This window comes from Ctenocephalides felis, unplaced genomic scaffold, assembly GCF_003426905.1.
Source record: "Ctenocephalides felis isolate EL2017-DRISC unplaced genomic scaffold, ASM342690v1 CF-g0.4_SCAFFOLD_02465, whole genome shotgun sequence".
Lineage (NCBI taxonomy): Eukaryota > Metazoa > Arthropoda > Insecta > Siphonaptera > Pulicidae > Ctenocephalides > Ctenocephalides felis.
Genome location: NW_020538619.1, coordinates 23260 through 30000, shown reverse-complemented (window position 1 = coordinate 30000; position 6741 = coordinate 23260).

Below are 6741 nucleotides of genomic sequence, written 5' to 3'. Positions count from 1 at the left end.
CACTTAACTCCGTGTAACAACCATTTTGAAATATTTCATAAGAAATAAGTAAACTAGAAAATGAAACTAAATAAATTGAGTAATTAACTATTTAAAAAATTAGAATAAAAAGATAAAACGATATAAAATATTTAAATAAATTCACAAATCACAAATTTAATAAACTGAAGGTACTGGAAAAACACTCGCGCAGGTATAAAGAACTACAAAAATAACGGGATTTAACGGTAAATTCAGGTAAAAATAAATAAAAACTAAGGAGCAAGAATTAGATGTTGACCGTACCGAGGTTGATGATAGACTGAATAGACGGATTGGTGTTATTCGTTTTTGAGAAGGCGTTTGACACCATATGGATGGACGGACTTATACATAAACTTATCCAACTCAACTTTCCACCATACATTACAAGAACATTACACTCATATCTTTCAGACGGCGGGAGTACTGCAGGGCTCGATTCTGGGACCGTCACTGTTTAACGTCTACATTCACGACATACCCACTGACTCCGACACAACGTTACTGACGTTTGCTGACGACACTGCCATATACAAATCATCACGATCACCGATGCTACTGACTACAAAGATACAGACACACATAGACAAACTTACCGAATATACTGACAAATGGCAGATCAGAATCAATCCGCAAAAGACGGAGGCAATTTTATTTACAAAGTGCCGAAATGCCACGACTAGACTGACTGACTTGGACAAAATTAAAGTATTGGACTGTGAAGTTGAGTGGTCGAAGGATGACAAATATCTTGGTGTGACTCTGGACCATAGACTCAGCTTCACAAAACATATTGATACAAAAATAGGACAGGCTTACGGGATGTTAAATCTACTGAGACCTCTCTTGAACCACAACAGCCCGCTAAGCGTGAAAAACAAGCGGACAATTTACTTGACACTAATAAGACCGTTACTGACATACGCCGCTCCGGCATGGAATGCGACGACTAATACTAACTTACGGAAACTACAGACATTACAAAACAATACACTACGACTGGTACTTAACAAAATCATGACTAGACATTACTACTCTTCAAAATACATACACAAACAGACAAAAGCTCACTGAAAATTTTTATCTAAAATATGGGGATCATCCTAATATTAACATCGTGGGCCTCGGCCAATACACTAGAGACGATATTTGGTATGGCAATCACGCCATGCCAAAATATATACTGATCGACCAATAGCAGTGGATGATACTTGGCACGATACAGATTTTCTCCTTTAGAGTAAATAAATCTTTTACTTTGTTTTTCTTTTTTGTGTAATTATGTGTTATTATAAATAGTGCCATGTGATTTTTTTTTGAGGATAAATTTTCTTTCCTCTTTTTTGTCACACTAATATGAACTTATTTTTTATATTCAGAAGTAATTATTGTTTGCAAAATTATATCCAATGATGGATAATATACCTACGGGTAAAAAATCATGTTAGAAAATGTAATGTACATACTTACATTTATCGAAATATATATGTTTTTGACTTGACTTGAAATACTATTACTTATTTCTGTCTGTCTGTCTGTCAAATACTCACATAGATACTAAAGGCTAAAGGCTAAGTATCGGCCTTATATTGCGTCTTTCTTGAACAAAGCGCAAATTTGTCAGAGGCATGCTCCGCTTCCGACACAAAATTATAAGGTGAAAGTGCCTTTTGTTACTTTCTTTCCAAATTCTGGATCGGAATTGGTAATGGACTGAAAGTAAGCACATTTGAAAGTGTTATTCAAAATTTTCTAAAGTCAGTACAGTATTTTATATTTTAATAAATTCAGTAAACATCGTAATAAAATCGCCAGAATTCCCGAGCGGGAGCCTCGGCAGACATATGGACGTCTTGACGAGCACCGTTCTAAAGAATAAGTACCAGGCGTTATCGGACCGCAGTGAAATGGACACAAATCGAGAAATAGACGAGTACCGGGTTGTGAAACGCAAGAAGCGGTTAAGGCAAAACAACGTAGAAAATGCGATCGGAAACCAGAAAGCTACTACTCCGAAGCCATCTACATCCAGAACAGAGCAGTTAGCAGCCAAGAACGCCACCGTACCGGAGCCAAGGATACCGCCTATCATCGTCAAAGGCCAGCTGGATTTAAAAGTAATTAAATATATCAAAGATACCACGAAAATAATTTTTAGGACCCAATATTTAAAGCAACAATTACACAAAATTTATGCCGATACGATTGCAGAACATGAAAAAGTAAAAAACATACTAAGGGATTGTGATTTCCAATTTTACACCTATACATTACAACACGACATCCCAAAGAAAATTACTATAACTGGCCTAAATCCAGACATAACTGAGACGGTGGTTTTTGAAGAGTTGAAAGCCAAACATATTAAGGTAAAGCAGATGGTCCAAATTAAGAAGAAGAAATCGGACGGCAGTCAACGCAAACTTCCTATATATATTGTCCTTCTAGATAAGGAACAAAAGATGGCCAAACTAAAAGAAGTAAATAATATAGAAGGACATATATTTAAATGGGAAAGTTACAGGCCACTCAACAAGACTATCCAGTGCCACAAGTGCCTAAACTTTGGCCATACTTCATACACGTGCGACATGCGCTGTAGATGCATAAAATGCACGAACGTGCATCCACCGGGAGTCACACTACCAACTGAAGAAGCGAAGTGCGTGAACTGCCAAGAAAACCATCCGGCTAACTACTCGCAATGCCAGCTCTAATTAATTATAGACCAAAAAGGGATAAACGTGCGCTTAAAAGACATCAAAAATACAGGCCAGCGCCAACACCTGCGCCGATGACGAGGAGCTTCTCGTCAGCCTTACAACCCACCAACGATGGCCGTACCAACAGATCTGCGTTTCCTGAACTCCCGGTACCATCGTCATCACGAACACCGCCGGCCTCCCAGTATCCATCGATCCAGCCAACACCAGAAACGATCCTGCCAGCATCCTCACGAATCCAGCCTAACACCAGCCAGTCCGATCCAGACCTGAGTACACCAGAGGGACTTTTTACTGTTATGGGTGAAATCAGGAAGTTAGTAGCGGATCCCGAGGTAAGACAAATTTTCAGTGAGCTTTATAAACTGACAAAGACATTGAACACCAATATGACTTAAAATGACAAATATACAACCATACTGAACTTTTTAACGACATGCCCATAAATCACACGCGCAACATACACATAATGTACTTCAACTCCAACGGACTCAAAAAGAACGTAAACGAACTGAAACAGACTATAACAAAATATGACATGGACATTGTACTAATTAACGAGACACACCTGAAACCTACGGACAGACTTTACATCAACAACTACAAAGTATACAGGAACGACAGACCGACAAACTCAGGCGGATGGGGAGGCACTGCGATATTGATCAAGTCTAATATCAGACACGAGCAAGTGCCAAACCTGACAGCGGGCGGTTCTGAAATAACAACTATTAATGTAAAAAGGGTCAAAAAGTGACTATAATATCGATTTACATCCCGGCAAGCGGACTGCAACTGACGGACCTACAAAACCTACTTGACTCAAACACACACGTCTTAATGGCAGGAGACTTCAACGCGCAACATACATCATGGAACTGCAACTACAACAAAGCGAACGGAATCCGGCTCTACGAATATCTGACGGAACACAACACCACGGACGCACAACTACACTATCCTGACACGCCGACCAGATACGCCACCGTACAGGCACACCATCACAGCACGATCGATCTGGCCTTGACAAAAAACCTTCACATAACATCCGAACCCATAACTAGAACACTTTCCAACTCTGACCATAACCCTGTTTTTATGACTATCTCTGACAGACTCGACGTCGACCATACTCCAGAACGCAACATTTTAGATTATTCCAGAGCCAACTGGCCACTTTTCAGAGACAATATTACAGACAATATACAACACACGATACCCATAGAGACCAATACAGACATAGAGGAGGCTGTGACACATCTGACACGGACGATCACATTTGACACGCTACCCCAACAAATATTAGTAAAAATTAAATTAAAGAACAATAAAAAGAAATTGTGGCAACGTACTGGTGACAGACTACTAAAGGAACACGTGAACAGACTGACAAAAATTATTTATAATGAGATACGTGAGCACCGGAACGACACTTGGACTAAAAGACTAGAAACCATCAACACTGACCCAAACAAAGTTTGGCAAACAGCAAAAAGCGTGACCAGGAAAACAACACCAATCCCGCCACTCAAACTACCTGAAAACAATTACACCACGATACCAGCAGACAAAGCAGAAATTTTGGCCACAAACTTCGAAAACATACACAAACAAAACGCCGACATTAGACGCAGACTTAAGACGAGACGTACGCAATTCTATTCAAAATTTCACTGAACAATTTAACGACAAAGACTTACGAATAGACCCTGCCACAGTTTCAGAAATAAAATCGACAATCAAAAAACTACCGAACAAGAAAGCACTCGGACCGGACGGACTACAAAATATAATACTGAAACAACTACCAACGAACGCATACATACTGATTACACGACTGGTTAACCATATAATGGCCAAAGGCCACTTTCATGCTTCATGGAAAACATCAACCATATTTCCTATCCTGAAGCCGAGGAAACAGTCAGACTCTCCGCAAAATTACAGACCAATCAGCCTCCTCAATACAGCAAAGTTACCGAAAAGATACTGCTCAAACGAATCAACAGACACATCAGACGAAGATTATACCAGACACACAGTACGGCTTCAAGGAAAAGCACTCTACGTTACATCCACTCACACAGCTAATAGAAAACACTGTACTCAACTTCAATAGACTAAACCATACCGAAACCATAATACAAAAATTGGACAGGCTTACGGGATGATGAATCTACTGAGACCTCTTTTGAAACACAACAGCCCGCTAAGCGTGAAGAACAAGCGGACACTTTACTTGACACTCATAAGACCGACATACGCCGCTCCGGTATGGAACGCGACAACCAAGACCAACAGGCGGAGACTACAAGTAGCACAGAACAAAGCAATGCGACTGGTACTAGACAAATCAAGGAACCCACTGACGAGACACTACTACCCAACGAAATATTTACATGAACGGACGGACATACCGACTATACTAGAACACATAAAAAAGCTCACTGAAAATTTTTACCGAAAGTGTAGGAATCACGATAACAGTACCATCCGCGCGTTAGGCCAATACACACCAGAAATAATATGATACGGGAATTATGCCATGCCAAATTACCTGATCGAGCCCCAGTAAATATATGAGCAATGAACCACTGAATGGATTTTTTTTTCAGGAGAATAAAATTTTTCTCCTTTTTTTATCCTTGTAAAATAATAATAATAAAATATTGTATAAATACAATGTAATGTAAAACTATACATCTTTGGGTAGAATACCTCAAGGTAGAAAAACCCACATTTAATTCAATGTATGTACCAATATAATGAATACATTTTTATTTCTGTCTGTCTGTCTGTCAAATACTCACATAGACAGTTTTAGTGAAGTTTCAATAGATTTTAGTGAAATAAGTATTAAGTCCGGAATTGATTCTAAATCTTGCCTTTTTAAAGGCACCGGGCTTAATACTTACAAGTTGGATATATATTATTATATCTGTCAAAATTTTAAAGGTGAACGAGCCTTTTGCATACTTCTCTCCCCAAACGCCGGATTGGGGTTGCTAATGGGGAGGAAGTAAGCACCCATTAGCAAGTGTTTTTTCTTTTTCAAAATTGTAAAGTCTTTTTATATCATTTTTAATAAATTTTAAAATCAGTGCGCAAAATCCTTCAGGAAGCAGAATAATTCCCGGGCAGGGATCTTGGAAAAAATTCAAGATGTCGAACAGAAATCAAAAGATGGACGTGCAGACAAGTACTGCACTAAAAAATAAATATGATGCGCTCACGGACCGTACAGATATGGATACAGATAGGGAGAGTGAGGATAACAGGAAGGTAACACGCCGAAAGAGGGCGAAAAAGAACAAGGAACCTGAGAAAACCACTACTAGGTCGAAACCATCTACCTCAGGCGTCCAAGAACACCACCACTAAAGAGGCAAAAATCCCACCGATTATCATAAAAGGTCAAATAGATTTAAAAACAATTAAATATCTAAGAGAAACATCTAAAATTAATTTTAAATATCAATACCTCCATAATAATCTACACAAAATTTTCACTGACACCGCTAAAGAACACGAGAAAGTCAAAAATCAAAATGCTAAGGGTCAGCAAATATCAATTTTATACCTACACAATCAAAGAGGAAATACCGAAGAAAATAACCATAACCGGTCTATATCCATCAATTACAGAGACTTTCTTGAAGATCTCCTGTCGAAAGGGATTAAAGCCAGGCAAGTAGAGCAGATAAAGAGGAAAACCTCAGATGGTAGTCAACACAAATTACCTATATACATTGTTCTCCTCGATAAAGACTAGAATATGTCGGAGCTAAGGTCGATTGGTTGACACATCTTCTCCTGGGTAGCCTATAGACCGCAGAACAGAGCGCTGCAGTGCCACAAATGTTTAAACTTCGGTCACACATCGTACATCTGTGACCTAAAGTACAGGTGTATAAAGTGCCTCAAAGTGCACGCGCCAGGAGCGTGCCAGAAACTACCACATGAGGCACCGTTGTGTGTCAATTGCAAGAGTGAACAC